Source organism: Phyllostomus discolor, chromosome 3 (genome assembly GCF_004126475.2).
Source record: "Phyllostomus discolor isolate MPI-MPIP mPhyDis1 chromosome 3, mPhyDis1.pri.v3, whole genome shotgun sequence".
NCBI lineage: Eukaryota > Metazoa > Chordata > Mammalia > Chiroptera > Phyllostomidae > Phyllostomus > Phyllostomus discolor.
The window spans coordinates 99,500,223-99,521,878 of NC_040905.2; positions in this window are offsets into that span (position 1 = coordinate 99,500,223).

Genomic DNA, 21,656 nt, shown 5'->3' on the forward strand with positions numbered 1-21,656 from the left:
TTGTACAATAACAGTGGCCAGGCACTGGGCTCACAGTGCACACTCAGGACACGGGGGGGTGGTATCCCCATTCTTCACAAGTGAGGGAGCTGCGGCTCAGAGAGGCTAAGTAGCAACCCCCTCCTCACACTTGCCAGTAGTGTTGCTGACAGACAGGCAGGGCAGCCCTTTGAGACAGTAATAATCTTGTCCAAGGACACATAGCTGAGAAGTGCCAGAGCTGGGATCCAAACAGGAAAATTCAGACATCTGAAATGTCTTTAGCACCTACAAAGTGTCAGATACACCTTAGGGTATTTTGTGTAATTGTGAGGGGCTGTAGGTCAAAGTTGAGAGTGGCTGATTTGGGTTCACTTCTGCCCCTTAATAGTCATATGACTCTGGGCCATTATTTAACTCCTCCCCTGAGCCTCAGTTTCTTCATCTGAAAAATGGGCAGATAATAGGGCCAACCTTGAGGGCTGTTGTGGGGATTCAGTGAACTGTTTTTTTGTGGGGAGGACCGAGTACAGAATCTGGCCAGGAAGATACCCATTGATGTGCTGTTAATATCGAGAAAGCTTGATGATAAAGAAAATGTGGTATATACGTAGAATGAAATATTGTTCAGCCTTGAAACAGAAGGAAATCCTGCCATCTAATGACATGAATGGAACTAGAGGACATTAAGCGAAGTGAAATAAGCCAGACACAGAAAGTCAAATACTATATGACCTCACTTGGAATCTGACTGTAGAAGCAGAGAGCAGAATGGTGGCTGCCAGGGGCTGGGGGGAGGGGAAGGGACGTGTAGGTCGGAGGGTGTGGAATTTCAGTTGTTCAAAATAAGTTCTGGAGACTTCCTGCACAACATCGGGCCTATGACTAACGAGACTGTATTATATGCTTAAAAATTTGCTGTAACCGTGGATCTCATCTTAAGTGCTCTTACCACACAAGGGAAAAAACACAAAGAGGGCAGGAGGAAACTGTTGGAGGTGGTGGATTCATTTATGGCATTGATAGGGATAATGGTTTCCCATGTGCAAACTTACCTCCCAACACATCAAGTTATATACATTAAATATCTGTATAGGTATAGATCAAAAATCCTCAAGGAGACAGGAGTAGCCAGGTTTGTGCTTCAGGTGGGATCGACCTCCCTTCCCCTTTTTATAAGCTTTTCTTCTCAGCCCTGCCCTTCCCCAGAGGATTGCTGGGGTGGGGTTGGGGGTGGGGCAGTGAGAGGAAACAACCAGGACTGTGCCTGGAGTTTCATAAATAAACCTCCTTTGAAATGGCCGGAAGGCCCCAGCTATAACCTGTCTACTGTGGTTTTACTACAAGCTTCATAGTAATACCTTCTGTTTTTATTTATTATGTTTCCTGTTTACTAAGCCTTAGTGCTACAAGCCCTCATCTGCCTGCTAATTGACTCACCTCACTTCTCTGGCAATTCTGTGGAGGGACAGGATTCTTGACTCCATGTTCTAAATTAAGCAAAAGAGGCTCAGACAGGTGAAGCAGATACAGAACTCAGCTCTTCTGGGTCCAAGTTCAGGGCTTTCTTCTCTCAAGTCCTGCTGCAGGCCAGCAGTGAATAAAGCTGTTTCCGGAAATAGTTAAGAGCTAGAGCTGAAAAAACACACATTTTGAATTGGCCAGAAGAGATTTGGAAAATAACACATGTCAGATCCCTGGCTTTCCTCCTGATGCAGCTACTTGCCCTTGTCCACTGTTCTTTCAGTACTCTTGCTCCTCTGACTCCCTTCACTCCGCCACATGGAAACAAAGCAGCAGGCTGGGTTACTTGTTCATTTACTCATTCGTTCGTACATTTCCTGTTATGGATTGAATTCTATCCCCTTCCCCCAATTCATATGTTGGCTGTCCCAATCCCTGGTACTCCAGAATGACTGTACAGGTGGGGCAACAGTAGGTTTATAGCCATTTGTATGGAAAATAATACAATAATTAATAAGTAATAATACAAGAACAAACTGTGTTTTGCATACTCACAACTGTAAACCTACTTTTGCCCAGCCCTGTATTTGGAGATAGGACCTTTAAAGAGAGTCTTTTTTTTTAAATTTTTTTTTATTTTAATCATTGTTCAAGTACAGTTTTCTCCCCCCTACTCCCATTCCAGCCCACCCACCCAACCCTCCCCCTTCCCCCCATTACCCCCCCACCCCTAGTTTTTGTCCATGTGTCCTTTATATTTGTTCCTGTAAACCCTACCCATTCCCCCCTGGAATTCCCTCTTCTCTCCCCTCTGGTCACTGTCAGACTATCCCCTATTTCAGTGTCTTTGGTTATATTTTGCTAGTTTTTTGTTGTTGTTGTTGTTGTTTAGATTCCTGTTAAAGGTGACATCATGTGGTATTTGTCTTTCACTGCCTGGCTTGTTTCGCTTAGCATAATGCTTTCCAGCCCGATCCATGCTGTTGCAAAGGGTAGGAGCTCCTTCTTTCTTTCTGCTGCATAGAATTCCATTGTGTAAATGTACCATAGTTTTTTGATCCATTCATTTACTGATGGGCATCTAGGTTGCTTCCAGCACCTAGCTATTGTGAATTGTGCTGCTATGAACATTGGGATGCAGAGGTTCTTTTGAATTGGTGTTTTAGTATTCTTAGGATATAGTCCCAGCAGTGGAATTGCCGGGTCAAAAGGCAGATCCATTTTTAGTTTTCTGAGGAAGTTCCAAACTGCTTTCCATAGTGGTTGTACCAGTCTGCAGTCCCACCAACAGTGCACTAGGGACCCCCTTTCTCCACAGCCTCTCCAACACTTGTTGTTTGTCGCTTTGTTTATGATGGCCATTCTGACTGGTGTGAAGTGGTATCTCATTGTGGTTTTAATCTGCATCTCTCTGATGGCTAGCGATATTGAGCATCGTTTCATGTGTCTTTGGATTTTCTGTATGTCCTCCTTGGAGAAGTGTCTGTTCAAGTCCTTTGCCCATTTTTTAATTGGGTTACTTGTCTTCTTAGAGTGGAGTCGTGTAAGTTCTTTATATATTTTGGAGATTAAACCCTTGTCTGAGGTATCATTGGCAAATATGTTTTCCCATACAGTTGGTTCTCTTTTTATTTTGATACTGTTTTCTTTAGCTGTGCAAAAGCTTTTAATTTTGATGAGGTCCCATTTGTTTATTCTTTCCTTTATGTCTCTTGCTCTAGGAGACAAGTCAGTAAAAAAGTTTCTGCGTGAAATATCTGAGATTTTCCTACCTACGTTCTCTTCTAGGACTTTAATGGTGTCATGCTTTATATTTAAGTCTTTTATCCGCTAAAGAGAGTCTTGAGGTAAAGTGAGGTCATTTTGGTGGGCCGTAAACCAATGCAACTGGTGTCCTCATGAGAGGAGAGTAGGTTGCAGACACAGAAGTGGAGAGGAAAGCGTGTGAGGAGATCGCGAGAAGGTGACCCTCTGCACACCAAGGAGAGAGGCCTCAGGAGAAACCACACCTGCTGACACCTTGATCTTGGACTTCCAGCACTTTGAGAAAAAAATATTTGTTGTTTCAGACATCCAGTCTGTGGTGTTTTGTCGTGGTAGCCCTAGCTCATTTCCTCATTCACACTTTCATACACACCTTACCTTGTGCGGTGTCGGCCAGCAAGGATTCCGGGCACTCTCTTTAAAATCGCAGCCCCGTTTCCTCTTGCCTCATGCCTCTTAGTTCCCTTCTCTGCTTCATTTTTCTCTGTAGCATTGATCACTATCTGGAAATCCACATATTTGCGTATTTATATGTTTATTGCCACACAACAGGGGCAGGGATTATTTTTTGTCTGTTTTGCTCAGTGCTGCACTCACAATGCCCAGGTCACACTAGGTGCTCAGTAAGTGTATCTCGGGTGAAGGAGATCATGCACCCACTCAACCCACTGACAGGATCTGAGCTGTGATTTAGCACCGGGCACTGTGCCAGGGACCAGGACACACCCGGGGACCTGCGTGTCTGTTTCCCATGCTGGATGGAGAAATACTGGATGTCAGGGGCCACACTGCATTCATTCCTGCTGCTTCCACACCCATTCCAGGTTTGGCCTGGAGGCAGTGCTGGGCCAGTGATTGCTGAATGAATGCCTGTGTGTTGGGAGAAAGGACCTGGCATTTCCTGACACCTTGGACTGAGAGTGAATAGTCTCACTGTGAGTCATGATGTGGCATATTGTTACTTACTTATAATGAAGTACCAAAATCTGCAAACAGAAATAGAGGATGTAGCCTCCTTCTGCATTACTTGATTCAACTGTATCCTCCTGAGTATGAGAAAAAGGATGGATGATGCCATGCTTTTCAAGGAGACACGGGCCCAGAATCCCCGGAACTTCTCAGATCCACAATGATTCACACTCCCCACCTCCCGGCTTCCATCCATAGCTTGGAGGACTTTGAGCTGTCATTTTAGAATTACATGTGTTTGCCTTTAATTTTACCCACAGAGATATGTTTACTGAGGGGGAAGACCTGCAGGGCTGAAAGCAGCATGAGCACAAGTCACTCGCTGGGGTGATGGTGGTGTTCCGTGTCTCGGTCGGGGTTTGGGTTGCACAGTTGTGCGCCTTTGTCAAAGCCCATGGGATGGGGTACTTACGATCTGTGCCCATTGCTATATATAAATAATTTTTACCTATAAACAAATGACTTTAGGGAATGATAATCTTGGTGAAGTACTTAGGAGGAAGCCGACGTCTACAACTTCGTTTGAGGTGCATCGAAACTCAGGTGGACCAGCAGATGGAAAGCAGGGTGGGCAGATTCATGACACAGCATGGGGAGCAAATACTAGTGGTAGAGGTTCTGTGAAAGCGTTTAAGCTGTGTGGCCTGTGTGGGCATGTTTATGGTCAGACGTTGGGGGTAAAAAGCATGAGCAAAGTGCTCACTCTTTTTGGGAGGAGGGGGTACCCAGGTTTCTTAGACCCAGGAGTGGGAGGGCTGGACAAGGGCATGAGACTTCAGTGCCACTTTCAGAGTAGTCGCCACGTGCTCCCAAATGTTGTAATGGTGACGGCATCGTACACAGACGGAACTGCATCTCAACTGAGAAAGTGGATCGCGGGTACTTTAGAGAGAGCTCTGTTATGTTCCTAATATTTAATAGAATAATTAGTCATATTAATGTTGACTTAATAATAATAGTTGATAGTCTCTCGTGGAATTTGGGACACTCATTCACTTACTCATTCATTCAGTCATTCATTTATTTTTCACCCACTTCTTCTTTCCTTCCTTTCTTTCTTTTTCTTTCTTTCCAGTCCTACTTTCACTAACTCCTTTATCACCCTTTCATATAGAATCAATTCTACAATTAACATCTTAGAATTAATTAGTATCAGGTAGGCAAAATGGTCAATCATGTGTTTTCATACTAATAATAACATGTTAAAATCTATACTGCTATTTAAAATAATAAAGTTTATTTATGCTTCTTTATCAGTGGTACATCTCAATAGGGTTGCCAGATATAAGGAATACAAATACAGAACCCTAGGTAAATTTGAATTTCAGATGAACAATAAATTCTTTTTAGTTTAAATATTTTCATGCAATATTTGGGATATACTTGGACTAAAAGTAATTGCTGTTTTTCCAAAATTCAAATTTAAGTGGGCTGCCTGTATTTTTTTTCTGGCAACCCTGCACACACTCTCACCTCCCGTGTATTACCTGTAGAGTGGAAACCTGGAAAACACTAGCATTGATTTTTAAAAATCTTCTTTATTTTGGAATAATTTTATATTTACAGAAAAGTTGCAGAAATAGTGCAGGGAGTTCCAGGATGCTCTTCGCCTAGTTCCCCAGCATTAATGTTTTACAAAACCCTATGGCATTTCTCAAGGCTCGGAAGTTCACTGGTGCAGGAGGAAGATTCACTAAAAACCAGACTTTATTAGCATTTATCCCACTTTTCCACTGATGTCCTTTTTCCGTTCCAGGATCCAGTCCATATGCCACACTGCATTTAATAACTGCTTTTCTTTTAAAGTGCCATATTTTGGGGAGTGAGGCTGGGTGTGTTTATTTGCCTTGTCTTGTAAAAGTGTAACTTTTTGAGATTTTTAAAATGACTATTTTCAGTTTTCATAGGCTAGCAAAAATTAGTAGGAGAACCAAAGCAAAAGGAAGTCAATCTTGAGGCACTGATTACTTCCTAACAAGTTTTGGTTTTGTTACAATCTGGATGTCTTGATGGGAGTGAATTGCATGTGTGTGAATGTCTTTTGCATCTGAGCTGCAACTATAGTAGCATTTTTTATTGAGCGATTACTATATGCCAGACATTGTGATGTTATTAGTATCAGATCAGGAGCCCCGTGAAGGCAGAGATAATCTTTCACTCATTTTTGTAACTCCTGCAGAGTCTCTGGCATACAGTGTGTGCTCTGCAAACACTTACCAAATAAATGAAGTATGTAATTGTTCTCCCCGTGTTCATCACCACCAGTTCAACTGGCTTAAAAGATTAGAGTTTTCCCTGGTCAGATGAGGCTAAGTTATACTGTGGTGGTAAATGAATTCCTGAATCTCCATGGTTTAAGGAAACAAATGTTTATTTCTCATTCCTGCTGCATGTCTAACTTATGGTAGTAGGGACAGGAGCTCCACTCCACTCCACTCAGAGACTCTGGCTGACAAATGTTCATACCCCCAACCTCTGCATTCTTGGTCCCCAAAGTAGGGTAAGAGGGAACTGAAGGTTGCACCCTGCCTGCTTCTTAAAGACACTCGTCATTTCTGCCACAGTCCTTTGGTTAGAACTGGATACATGGCCTCAGTTAGCTGCAAGGGGTCTGTGAAATGTAATCTTCTTTGACTCCCCCAAAAAATGGAAAACGAGAGGGAGCTTGGTGAACACAAAGCATCGTGTGCCGTGTGTTTAGTGACTTTCCCATAAGTGGAGCACATTGTGATGTGTGGCTGAACTCCACCGAGGAACTCGTCCACCTCTATTCGCCGGCCCCAACCTCCAGCAAAGGCTGGCACCAAAAAGGTGCATGTCAGGACTCGTGGACTGAATACATCAAATTAATGATCACCTCGCTTTTTGTCTGGCTTTGAGAAGCACACACTCTGAGTCATATTTAATTCCCTCACTCCAGGCTGAAGCCTTTAAAGGATCCTAATTAGATTCTTAGAAGAAATAATACCCATCAGACAAACAAATGACAGGAGGTTGGCTGTGGAGCTAAGCTCCAGGCTGGGAAAATGTAATATGAGGGTCAGTTCCTGGGGGACTAGACAGATATGAAGGAAAAAGGTCATGCCTATTCATAGTGGTTATTACAATGCCCATAAATACTGTCCTTCACGGATCGGTGCCCTATTCACTGTCAGTCTGACAAGAAAGAGAGAGAACACTTTTATGGGACTGTAAGGACACCCTGTGTTTCTGATAAATTAGGCAAGCTCGAAATTGTTAACAAGGGTGTTTTGCACCCAAAAAAGCTGTATTATGGGGAAAATGGGGAATCCCAGGCCATCTCTATGCTGCACTTCAGCCAAGCAACAGTGAGACTCCATGGTGCTCTTGCCTGTTTACTGTTCTCTTGTGCGGACACACATGGCTTGTCACAGTATCATAGGGTCTCACATGGGACCTCAGCATCATTCAAGAACAGCCAGCTCGATTTGCAGATGAGGACACGGGAGACCGGGCAGGGGAAACTCAGTGCGGTGTGATGTCTGCCACTGAGCGGGTTGTATGCTGCACAGCTTGAGGGAGCTGTTAACACAGCTCCGGGTGCAGGGCGCCCCCTGGGATGGTCCTGTTTGCCTCCATTGTGAACACAAAGCCATCTCTTGTTGATTTGAATGAAAAATGTGTATAATTTCAAGTGTCATTCAACTGAGATGATTTAAAGAACGTTAGCATAGCTTTGTAAAAAGTGATTCTCGGATTCTTGAAGAATCCCATATTGTTATTTCCTTTTTGAAAGTCAGGACTCCACTGCAGCCCAAATCTCAGACTCTGAAATCAGGCAGAAATGTGATCTGACTCTTAATTAGCTGCGACCTTAGGCAAATCACTTCAGTTCTCTAATATCAGGCTCTTCATTTGTAATATGAACATAATATTATCACTGGGTGGGGCAATGTTACCTACAAATCACTCACTCCCCTCACCCCTGCCCCAGCTTCTTTGCCTGCTCTGGGTTTGTTTTAGGTAGGAGTGGGCTCACCGTAGACCATGGATCATGGCTGGTCACAAGTCAATCAGTCTTGCAGTCCCAGTCCTGCTTTCCCAGACTCTTTTGCAACTAGGGGTAGCCATGTGATCTTTCTTGGCCAATGGCAGTATTGCTTTCATTTCCAAGAGATTCAATTACACTTGATTGAGTCCATTTTATTCTTTTAAAGAATTGGGTAGATCTTGAAGGTGGTCTCCTGCTGGGAAGAGAATCCATCCAAGCCAGTGGCCCTATTGTATGATGCAGAGCTAGCCACTTGCCTTTGGGAATCTTGGTTTTCTCACATAAAGTGAGACCGTTGGATGGTGCCTAAGGTTATGTATTTATTTGTTTACATAGGGAGAGAGTACTCTTCTGACCTCATTCCTGGCCACTCACTGCCCATCACCCTTTTAGCTCCTCTCCAAGGGGAAGGTGCTAGTGGCTGCCTCAGAGTCTGGGACATTCCTGGGGCCACGTGTCCTTGTGGGGGAGGTCACTGTGTGGCATGGCTGCAGCTCTGCTCTGCCTCCTCCCCCACTTCACGAGGCTAGGTAGGGCCCTGACCCGCCTGAGATCTTGCACATTCCTCTACATGTTGGCCACTGGGTTGGCTTATATATTAAACTTGGTAAGACCCTAAGATTTCTATTCATGGTTAGGGGTTGGGGATTAGGAAGTCTATTTTAATTTAGAGCTTAAACTAAGTGCTCTAATCTAACTTTTATAGGGAGTTCTGCATTGGTGATTATTAGGCCCAGGTTCACCTTTTCATAGAGTGTCTTGATCCCAGTGTAGCTACTATTCCTTGCAGGTGGCTCCCTAAGGAACCCTGGCAGTGGGGCGAGTGAGAGGGTGTAAGGAGATTGACAGAGGCAAGATTCAGGCATCCCTGGATCTCTGGTCTCAATAGCATCAAAAAGATGAACAAAATCTCAGCCCGAGCTAATCCCTACTAAACTTTAACAAATATTTTGGAAACACCCATTTTGTGTTATGTCAGCCAGCTCTGGTGTTCTAAGATGCTAAAACTCTGTTTGGGATCAACACTAAACCCTAAATTTCCATCTTCCCAGTGGTTTGTGGTTTTCTCCCCTGAAACTGGACACCAGAGGCGGCTCCAAGGGCCCTACTAGCTTTTCCGGTGCCCCATCTCTGGAGGCTTTAGCTTTCCTGGTGCCCCATCTCTGTCAGCCCACCCCACTCACAATAGGGGCCAGTGGCATTTCTTAAACTGATGCGGTGTGAATCATCCTCATTCTCAAGGCATCTTTCCTACTACAGTCCCACCTCCAAGCTCCTCCTCATATAAAAATTCTGGGGCTACCTCTGCTGAGCAGTTCCCGAAGGTTTACACTTCCTGAAATAGCAGAATGGGTTCCATCCGGAAAAGAATACTTTCCTGAAAAGCGGACATCAGAACAGCACAGCTGGGCCCCAGCCCTGGCTTTCAACAGCTTTTTAGGGTTGGCTCTGCCCCAGGGCAGTTTATCTTAGTCACCAGGAATCCCCGGGTGTTGCCATGCCTTGCACTTTTAAAATGGAGTAAGTTATTGTTGAGGACACGGGCAGATGTTTGTAAATCGGCAGTACACAGTGTAGTCTTGTTCTTTTCCCCAGGCAGGAATTACAGCAAATTTTAAAAAATATATTAAATAAAGGAAGGAAGCTAGTGTATAGAAACTCCAACAGGTGGGATAAGAAAAACTCAATTCAACAGCCACTCCTGGAGGTTTACTGAGCCAGGCTCTGTAGTGGGTGTTCAGGAAAGAGGAGAAAATGTATAGTCATTGCCCTTGAGGGGCTGGTGGCCTAGGGGCAAAACAGACACACAAACAAGTGACACACAGACAGGCTAGCCTCAGCCAGCACCTCCCATAATTGAATACTCACATGAACCACCTGGGAGCTCCTTAAAATGTAGATTCTGAGAAGCAGATTTGGGATAGAGCATGGGATTCTGCATTTCTCACAAGTTCCCAGGTGATGCTGCTGCTGCTGCTGGTCTAAGGCCCACACCTTGATTATCAAGGGGCCAGGCATTAAAAGCATGAGCTCTGGAGCCTGACAACCCTGGGTTCAAATCCCAGTTACCCCACTTACTAACTGAATGAGCTCGGGAAGTCCATTTTTACCTCTCTGAGCCTCAGTTTCCTTGTCTATATAATGAGGGCAATAATTCTTACCTCATGTCAGCATCAAATGGTACAATTCAGGTTAAGCACTCAGCCCAGTACCTGGCACATAGTCAGTGCTCAATAAATGGTGGCTGGTATTAGGCGAGCTTATTAAGAACTGTTTTAGAATTTTGAAGTTAGTGCTATGAGCATTCAAGGACGGCTTCACAGAGGTAGTGACATCTGAGCTGAGTCAGGCAGAATGAGAAGACGTACAGGGCAAGGAGACAGAATCAGCAGATGTGTTACATCTGCAGTGCTCTGGGCATAATTGTTTTCGGGTTGAGGCTTAGTGTGACATGGAGTTGGCAGAGACTCAGCTCTTCCTGCTCCTTCTGTGTCTTACTCCTGTTGCCATTGTTGCTCTGGCAGGAACATGTGTAGGGATCCGCTCGGAGCTGTTCTGTTCAATCTGGTTGCCTCGAGCTGCATGTGGCTAGTCAGCGCTTGCAATGTGCCTACAGCCATGTATGGAAATGACAATATTTTGGATATACTGGGTTGAGGAAAATATGAAATAAAATAGGAAAAAATATATATTATTTAAATTAATTTAACCATTTTTTTTACCTGTTAAAAATATGGCTGGCAGGCAATTTAAAAATTAAATGTATGGCTCACTCTGTATTTCTGTCGGCCAGCACTGGTTTGGAGCCTCCATGTGTTCCTGACTGGCTCCCATGCCAGAGGCTGGGGCAGGATCCCTGGGAAGGTCTGGCCTGGGGGCTGGAGCAGCTGGGAAAGCAGGCTTGGAACAGAACTGAGGACTGAGTCTGAGGAAATAAGGAGTCAGTCACCGTCCCAACACAAGTTTATGCATGGACTGTGTACCACGTAGCTACTATTGCATAATAAATAACCCAGCGCTGAGATAATAAAACAACAAGCTTTTATTATTGCTTACATGTCTGTGGGTCCTAGACTTGGCTGTGCTGATTTTGACTGGGTCTCTTCATGGGCTTTGGATATAATTAGTCTGTGATGGGGCTTGACAACCAGTAATTTTTAAAAGCTCCCCTGGTAACCTGAATGCAGCCAGGATGGAGAACCATTGACTGAGACCCTGAGGCAGTCATTCTCAAACTTGAGTGTGCATCAGAGTTCTATGGAAGCCTTCTTAAAACACAGACTGTGGGCCCCACTCCCAGAGTTTCTGATTCAGAAGGTTTGGGCTAGGCCCTTAGATTGTGCATGTTTTACAAGTTCCTGGGTGATGTGGATGCTGCTGGTCTGGGTACTACTGAGCAGGAAAAAAACAGTAATGAGGTAATAGTGATGAAAGAGGATTCCTACCAGACATAATGGGGAAGTAAAATGTCCACCTGAGCTGGGAAGAGGTAGGGAGAGAGAGAGGAAGTAAAGCAAGACAAAAGGTTTAAGAGTCTTCACTCCTAACTTCCTAGAGGAAGTAGCAAAGGCCAGTGAGTTGTACAAATTTCTAGAAGCGTTTGGGGGATCTGAACAAATCAGAGGTCATATCTAGCTTCCCATGATACAGCCTAGAGGGACTGTAGGACTCTTGGGGAAGCCTTCTCGGCAAGGTGCCACACTGAAGGCAGCTCGGGGATAGTAGATGAGCAAAGACCGGGAGGACTTGAAAGCAGCTTCCCAGAGTCCTGAGAGCTGTAGAAACTGCCCCCAGGGGCACAAAGCTTGCTGTGGGCCTTCACAAACCTGGGTGTGGGAGGAAGTAGTTACAGGGAAATGAGGATGGAAGTAGGTGTGGAACCACCGTCATTAGTAATAGATTGTAGCACAAAATCCAGGAACCAGCTCAGTGCAGACCAGCAGAGACCTCTACTCCTCAGTGGAAGGCAGCCAGAACAGAAGCTGAGGTGTGATGCAGGGCCAGGACTAGGGTCAGGAAAGTGAGGCACCTAGGACCAAAAATTAAGGGTAGTTCAAGTGCAGTGTCAGCACTCATTCGAGCCCAGGCCCAGCACAAACACAAGTGGCATGAGAACTCCCCACCCCGCTAGACTGAGGTCTTACAGACACAGCAGTCTTCTGAAAATGCTGTTGGGATTCTTACAGGTTTCCTGCATCCATCTCGGGAGGGGGGTGGAGTAGGGGACACCTCTCGAGCTGAGGGGAAGAGTTCTATTCACTGTTTCCCAGAGAAAGACTTTTAAACCCAAGGGGAGTGGGTTATCTTTAAAGGGTACATTTCTTGAACCAGGAAGGGAGTTTCAGATCCAGGTGAGAAGAATGATGAGAAACAAAGAAACTTGCTCATTTTGCCAACTGAATCATACCTGTTAAACTTGCTGTGGGGTATTTCATGGTTGATGTAAGGCATGTCAAAAGGTTTGATGAATGAAGACTTGTCTGAGTCAAGAAAGGATTTGAGACTTACAAGATTTGGGCAAGGGGTTTGGTAGGAGATGAAGATGTGCCCAATGCAGGTCTGAGTCAGATTTAATGAGGCACAGGGGTGGGTGGCCCCCTCTCCAGAAAGTGGTCGTACCGTTAGTGTGAGAGCATGTCTGGAATCAAGCAGACCAGCCCCACTCGATAATTACACAGTTACTGCCTCGGCAGCATTTTCTTTGGGGAAGGAGGGGACTCAAGGGGCAGGGGCAGTCTCTGGGCCATGCCAAATCCAGGGAAATACCTAGAGTTATTGACTTACTTTCCCCATACAAGGGATATAAGCTTGGTGTCAGATGCCATCCACTCTGAGACTGCGGTGGGGTGCCTGATCAGGGAGGTCTGTGGCTCTGATGGTCATGGAAGCAAAATGTGGTTCCTCAGACATTGAAGTCAGCCCAGCCTCAAAGAGGAGCCTCTTTTGATCCCAAGTGTGACAGTCAGGAGATACTTCCCCTTCCTGACGCCAGATCTTATTCTTTTAATTTAGCTCTCCCCTTACAACCCCTCCCCTTCTCCAGCTTTCCACTACTGTGTACATTCTGTCTGCAAGACAGGATAAAGTCGGGTCAGGGAAGGCCTTGAGTGACAGGCCAAGGGGTTGGGATGGGTTCTACAGGAATGGGAACCCTGGGATGCCTGGTACGCCCCAGACTCCAGACCCTGGAAAGTGCCTGGCTCACAGGGATTTGTGTTCAGTGCACTTGGTGGGATAAATAGTCCCAGCAGTGTTTAAGGAGGGGATGGGGAAGTTTGTTTGGCACAGTCTCTTCTCCAGCACTCTAAAGCAATCTTTGGCCCATCCTTGCTCTGCAGGATGGTTCGCACTTACTCATTTCCACTGATCACCCATTTGGTTCATTCAGGAAAATTAGTGTCTCAAGCTTCATAGATCTTAACTTTGAACTCATTAATATCGAGAACAATGGGTGGTCAAGTCGGGCTTGACGTTGGTCCTCACTGAAAGCACTTTAGCTGGCATATCTTTGATTTTTTTCCCATGATAATCTTCAAGATGATCAATTTTAATGGAATTTGAGCACTGCAAAAATCATCAAAATGCACTTTAAGGTAATAATGCTTTCATTCACCCTGTGTCTGGCATCCAGTACTTCATGGGGTTAGACATGGAATGACCAAAGCTTGTTTGGTGTGGCAGAAAGAACAGGAACTCTGATCACTGTCACACCTGGATTCACAGCCCAGTGGCTGCTGTTTACAAGCTGTCTGACTTTGGACAATATCTTTTAGCCTCACTTTTTTCTTGAAAAGTGGGCACTGTCTCTATGCCTGGCTTACAGACTTGATGTGAGGATGGAATGAAATACATGTATTAGTGTTTAGGGCAGCACTTGGACACATAGTAAGTGCTCAGTAAGTGGCAATAGTTATTATTAAACATCATCAAGTGATGGCAGCCCTGGTGATTGGGGCTCTGTTCATCATCTTCAACCCAAGGTCCACAAAAAGTACTGGACCTGTTTCTGGGCAAAGAAAGATAAATGTTACCAGATGTATTTTAAAGATATAACTCTTAAATTGTGAATTTCTTCCTCTTCCCAGAGTTTCTAGCCTCAGAGATATTTTGGTTTCAGCTTGCAGGGGGAGGCAGTTTTTCAATTTTTTGTTTTGTTTTTGGTTTCTAATGCTGGATAAGAGTGGGGCTGGGGGTGAAGGAAGAGGGTGCAGAAGTGAATCCGAGACAGAGGGGAGGTACTGGAGACCCCCAGGTGGGACAAGGAAAAAGAAATTTAAGTCATGAAGACAAGGCAGATGTAGGAGCAGTCAGTGACACAGTCCCCCTCCTCAGAAAAAGCCTGTGCATGGTTTGCGGTTCTGCTGTCATCTTGAAATTATTAACAGTTTTAGTGAAGGGCCCTAAATTTTCATTTTGCGCTGAGTTCTAAAAATCGGGTGTAGCCTATCCTGCATGAGTGTAAGGGTGAAGAGTGGAAGGGAGTCAGCGCACCTTGCACTGCCTGCCCTTGTGGATTGTTCAGCAACCATCACCTTTGAACCATGTGCTACCCCAGAATCAACGCTTTAAAATCCCCTTGAGTGGAAAGAGGGTTTGGACATGTGTGGGGTGGCTTTAAGAATGGAAAATCTTGCTGCCCTTGATAAAAGTGGATCTGAATATAACCAGGAAGGCATTTCCCTATGGCTGTTCGGCGGTCACCTGTGGCAGCTTTATGCTGTCTGAAGTCTGCGTTGGCCGCCCTCGCCTGTAGGACGTTTTGCCCTGTTACGATTTTTCTGCACATGGGAATAATATAATGGCTATCTACTGTTGCTGCCTTCTCAGCATCCTTGCTTTCTTTGTGGGAAGTGCCCTTTTCTTTTCCACGTGTTTTCAATGGGGCTGCCATTCATGGTGCACTGTCCTTGGCCCGTGGTGGACACGTGACCCACGCTGGGCCAATCAGAGTGCTACACCCCCCTCGCATCTACCATAGTTCCAGGGTGGCAGCTTAGGGGTTCCCAAAGTTAAAACTACTACATCTACATCCTCTGATTGCATTGAGATGGAAATTGCAGGTCATTGAAAGACAGATTAATCAGAGTATTTCACTCTTCCGTAATTCCCTGTGATCACAAAGCCACTGTTCCTGCTGCCTGCATGAATGGGGGATCATCAACTGCTCTGATGGGCACAGGTTCCTGGAGCTGGTACAGCTCTCTCAGTGAGGGTCAGACAACAGCAGACCTGCAAACATGACCAGAAAACCACTCCAACGGGCTCGAATATCACCCTTTTATTGCCTTAGGGAAGAACTGAAGCCTATTTGTTTGCTTGTTTTGTTGTTCATTTAGCTTGTCACGACCTTCATGTACACTGTTCAGAACACCAGTGTGTGCTTCTCTTTGCTCTTCCACAGAAACAGACAGCGAAAAAGTGAGGGAGCTCAATTCTCAAAGAGAATTTAAGAGGAGATCCTTTAGACATCGAACCAAAGTAAACTGTTAGCAAGGGCTTTTCATTTTATTTTATTTTAAAAAACAGCTTTGTTGGCCAATAAATGACATGCCTTAAAAGTCACTTGTTTTTTAAGTGTGCCATTCAATGATTTCTAGCACTTTACGAGTCGTGCAACCATCACCACAACACCGTTTGGAACGTTTCCTCTCCCTCCCTCACATCTCTTGTGCCTATTTACATGCATCCCCCCTGCCCACCCCCTGCCCCTGGCAACCACTAATATACTTTCTATCTCTACAGATTTGCCTTTTCTGGATATCTTTTGTAAATGGAGTCATGTGACACGTAGCCTTTTTTTTTTTTTGGTCTGGCTTCTTTCATTTAGTAACATGTTTTCAAGGTTCATCTATGTTGTAGCTGTCTGTATGAGTAAGCTTAGAGTTCGTTTCTGTTTATTGCTGTCAAGCACCCCACTGTATGCCTACACCACATTTTGTTTGCCCATTCACCCACCATGAACATTTGGGTTGTTCCCACTTGGAGGCAATTGTGAATAATGCAACTCTGGATGCTCACATATAAGACCTCGTGTAGAGCGATGGCTCTTTAGATAATGCTGGATTCTTCTTCCTCACCACAGAGAGGCAAGCTGTTCCTTGGAAGGACCTTTGTGAACCTTGCTTGAGAATAATGGATAAGGTGATAAAATTCATTTGCTACACTCTTAAGAAGCCAAAACTGTTATAGAGGGTGTCGGAAGGTCTCAGTCCCTATGTGAGGGATTTTCCCATATTTCCCTTAACAAGGCAGGACGAGACCCAAATGGGCCAATTTGTCCTTCCCTTGACTGGTGTATATGGATGTCTGGGAAAATCTCCTTTCTCATTGGGGTTGCTATGCTGAGAAAATGTAAAGGTGGCACTCATTAGTACCACTTGTTCACTATGGCAGGGAGACTGTCAGCAGAATTCATTCAATAATAGTATTGAGTGACTTCTAGGTGCTAGGCACTGTTCTAGGTATTCAAAATATACCTAGAAACAGTGTGGAAGAAATGGGCAAAAAACAAACAAACAAACAAACAGCCAAATAAACAAAACCCACTAGAGCTTATTCCTAATTGGGGAGACAGACCATGAAAACATAAGATATGTCACATGCTGATATGCATCATAGAGAAAAACCAAGCAGGGGAGGCAAGTAGGGAGTCCTGGGAGATTGTAGAGGTTGCCATTTTAAAGGGGAAAGTAGAGGATGATCAGAGTGAGGAGGTGATGTTTCAGCAAAACTTTAATGAACCTGTATTACCTAATGCTATCCAACAAATTACCACAGGCCTAGCTCCTTAAAACAACACACATTTATTCTCTCACAGCTTACCTCGGTCAGGAGTCTGGACGTGGCTTGGCTGGATGCTCTGCTTTAGGGTCTCTCACAAGTCTTTAATCAAGGTGTGGCCTGTGTGGAGGTCTTAGCCAAAGGCTCAACTGGGAAAGGATCTGCTTTCGAGCTCACATGGTTATGAGAACTTTAGTTCCTTGAGGGCTGTTGGATTGAGGGTCTCAGTCCTAGCTAGGCTCCCTCATTGTTTTTTGCCATATGGGTCTCTTCAACATGGCAACTTGTGTCATTGAAGCCAGCGAGGACACATATACACAAAAGAGTCTGCTACCAACACAGAAATTATCGCCTTGTGTAAGTTAATCACAAAAGTGACATCCCATCACCTGGGCTAGGTCCTGTCCATACTCAGTGAGAGGAGACTTTTTCAAGAGTGTCATTACCAGTGGGCAGGATCATTATGAGTCATTGAGAAACTGCCCGTCATAGAGGAGAAGAGGTGAGCCATGGGGGAGCTCAAGGGGAGGAGTATAAGAGGCAGAAGGAATGAGTGCAGAGGCCTGGGGTGGGGACTTGTGCTGAGAGCCAACCCAGCCCTGCTGTCTGACACAGTCACAGAGGGAGCCGCACGTCCGCACAGCAGACACGGCAGGGGAGAGTACTTGGCACTCCTCTGCTTAATCATTGTATTACTACCTGTGCTTAGGGTCTATGTGATTTACCATGGGACTGGGACAAATGGCAATTCCACAGAAGAAATACAGTTCTTTGGAAGTAAGCAAGAAAACGACAGCTCATTGGAGAGTGACTCCCCACCAGAGTGTCCTCCTTATTACACAGTTCTTTAAAACCAGGGCCCTGGGAGCTAGACATAGATTCAAAAAACACATTTGGTCAGCATAGTACCAGTATCCATGGTCTGTTCCCCCTCTAACTCCTAGGCCTACTGATCCCCCTTTACTCTATACCAGAATCTATCATAAAGGGACATGATGGATAAGATAAATATAAATGGATACTGAAAGATTACTATACACTCCCCTTCTATGAAATGCTTACGTGATCAGGACCCCCATGGTGTTTATTGCCTAAAAAGTCAGACATCAAAGATGGAAACAAATAATAAAAATACATCAACACCAAGGTAGATGGCAGGCAGCCGAATGGACTGAGCAAAACAAAGATTATTACTTGCACAAGATGACAGGGTTCTGGTGCTGAAGTGAGAAGTGAGACACAGATACTAAACACATTGGCCACGAAAGCCTTCTGCATGGCCTTTGCCAGTGAGCTACAACAGTCCTGTGCCCAGCTATGTGCCCAGCTTGCAACTTTAGAATATATAGATTAAAATTAAGTTAAGCTTTAAGAAATTAAGGTGTTATATAATGTGGTAAAATGTGTTACTGATTAATTGCAAAGATTAGGAGCTAAAAGCTTGCACAATAATATGCAATAGACAGCTGCTTCCTATTTTCCGCAGAATAATGATAAAGCACATATGCCTTAAAAACCTCATTTTTTTATTGCTTTCACATATGCCACATGTACACACCCAACTGTATAAAAATAAAAAACTCAAAAGCCCAAGCAGCGATGCCTGTCCGTTGAGCTTGAAACTGCACCTCTTGTGTCATTCTTTCTTGGACGCCGTCCATCCATTGGGAATCCCTGGACCTGCTGCAGCTGGACTCTGGCAGACTTGCCTGGGTGTTCAAGGAATAGTGAGGAGGCCAGTGTGGCTGGGGTGGACTGGGCAAGGGGTAGGGGAGTAGAGATGGGGACAGAGGGGTAGGTCATGGGGGCCAGGTTATGTGACCTTTTTGACTTTTACTTTAAATGAGATGGGAATCACTGGAGGGTTTAAAGCAGAGGAATGACATGAGCTGACATCATTCTAGATCCCGGACACTCAAACTGTGGTCTGTGGACCAGAAGCATTGCCATTGCTTAAAGCCTGGTAGAAAGGCAGCCTCTCAGGCCTCGCCCCAGGCCTACTAAATCAGAATCTAATCTGCATTTAACAAGACTCCCCAGGTAAGTGCAATGCACAGTGAAGTTGGAACCTCAGTGACATCAGAATCACCTGGAGGTTTGTTGAAACACAGCTTTCTGGTCTCCCTATGCTCACTCTGAGCTTCTGATTCAGTAGGTGCATTTCTAAGAAGGTCCCAGGCAAGCCTACTGCTGCTGGTCCAGGGGCCATGATTTGAGAACCACTGGTCCACAGTGTGCCCAGTGCCAGGGCTCAGGCTGAGTAAGACAAAACCCCTGTCCTGAAGTTACTCACAATATCAAGCCTTTCTCCCAGCCTCTGGGGAAAGACAACATATCAGAGCCAAAGCTCATTCCTTCTCATAAATCCTAGGAAGGTGGATTTCACATGCTGCTCCTGGAAACCACATCAGTGCCCTCCTGCTCATGCCTGCCTTGGTGCTCTCTTCTCTTTCTGCAGTTAAATCCCTTCTCCGTTTCTCCTAGCCATGCAGAGAGTGGGAACAGGTGGTCACTAGCTCCCTGCTGATACCTCTTCATATGTTTGCAGCCCATTATTAAATCGCCCTCAGATTTTTCCTTCTTGAAGACTAAATAATTAGCTACCCTTTTCTGAACTATGGGATGGAGAGGTTTTGGCTGACTGTAGCTATCAGCCTCTGACAGGATCATATGTGGTGGAAATTCTTGAACCAGTGTGGGGGCTGGAAGATGTGGTGTGGGCTTTAATGGTTAGATTCCTTCATCTAAGCAAGATCCTTAGGAGTGACGAGGGTGGACAGCATGCGTAATAAGGAGGTGTCTGGTGGGATGCAGGAATCAGCTGATGGTCAAACACCACGGGTGAATCAAACACCTTTAGGGATTGTGGGCACCATCAGGCCCACCCCTACCTCGGGAAGTCTCCCACCCTGACCCATTCTAATCAATGGCATGGCACTCATGGGGCAAGCTGGCTGATGGTGACCAACCTTGTAGGTAGGAAGTGTCTGAATGTCACAAAGATGATGTCCTAATATGCCAAGGTCAAGGTCAAACTTTGAATTACCAGTATCAGCATCTTTTGGGAGGCTTGTTAGGAAGCAGATCCTGAGACCCCACTCCTAAACCTACTGCATCATAATCTTGGGGTGAGGAATCTAAGAATGTGGAGTTTGACAAGACATCCCCTACCCCCACCTCCCCTACCCTGCATATATGCACAATCAAGTTTGAGAACTGTCCTGGTGTATGACATGGCTCTATCTCCTCTTCATATTGGCCACCAATAGAGAAGAAAACTGTTCAGGGTAAATAAAGCACCTAGTAAAGCTGCTAGTAATAATAGTGACTTGCCTGTGTGGTGTGTGTACATTTTGAAAATAAAAACTAGTGCCCTGGCCAGTGTGGCTTGGTCAGTTGGAGCATCGTCCTGTACAATGAAAGGTTGTGGGTCAGATGATCCCCATTCCAGGTGCATATGAAAAGCAAGCAATCAATGTTTCTCTCTCTCTCTCTCAAAGTAATGAAAAAATTGTACTCAAGTGAGGATAAAAATTTTTTAAAACATAATAGTAGTGACCATTTCTTGAGTACTTCCTGGGTGGCAGGTACTGTGCTAAGGGATGAATATAGATTGGCTTGTGGACTTCTCACCTCCATGGAAGGTGACTGTTAATCTCCCACTCACTGTGGAGGGAGCTGAGTTGCACAAAGACATGTCTGATGTCACACAGTTGATGAGTGGCAGGCGACACCACTTAGATCCAAGCCTGGCTGACCCTGGAGGCCAGGATTTTAACCTTCACATTATCCCTTCCTCCTCCCTGACACACTTCACTTCCAACTATGAAGCAGGATAAGAGGCGCACCGTGGCTACAGATTAAATATATGCAGAGGGGGTGGAGGTGGGGAGAAACCACAAATTTAAAACTCTGTACTAGTACTTCACATGCATCATTCACATTTGCTTCATCTTACACCAGGCTTGGGAAGAAGCATTAAACCCATTCTGCAGGTGAGGAAAACTGAGGCTCCTAGGGATTAAGTGGATTGCCAGAGGCCACACAGCTATTAGTAGGCAAGACTGGACTAGAAGCGGGATCTCTTGCTATTGAATCACGTGGCCCCTGGTGAGGATGGAGATGAAAGGGGTCTGACACTGGACTATTTATGTCCTGTGGATTAAGCCCTGAGGATTATACTTAACAGGTGGCCGCTCTTCCTATTTCCCGGCCAGCTGTGTAATTAGCCCAGAGACTCCTTACTTCCCAGGTGTTTGGAAACACTGCCCAATTTTGGGGCACAGCTAAAACAGGATCTACACAGCGTGTTTGGGAAGCTGTGTACCTAAAACTGACTTGGGAGACAAATGCTGTCTGCCTGTCTGGCAGAAATAGAAAGTCACTCAGCCAGATGTGTGTTGCCTGTATGGATGTCAGTGACTGCTTTTTGCCAGTCTGGCGCTTTTTAATTATAATAGCTATCCTGAGGTCTGTGGTTTGCGTTGCCACCTTAAGTGACCTACAGAGAAAACTATTATTATGTGTCTGTGTCTCCCATCCAGAGCAGGGACTTGGAGGGGTGAAGGTGAGAGGCCAGGTTCTGTATTGACGTTGTAGGAATTATAGACTGAGATAAGCCCAGAAATGCCACCAGAATGTGACTGAAGCTTCACTTCCTGGTCATCAACTCTGTCATTCTGTGTTT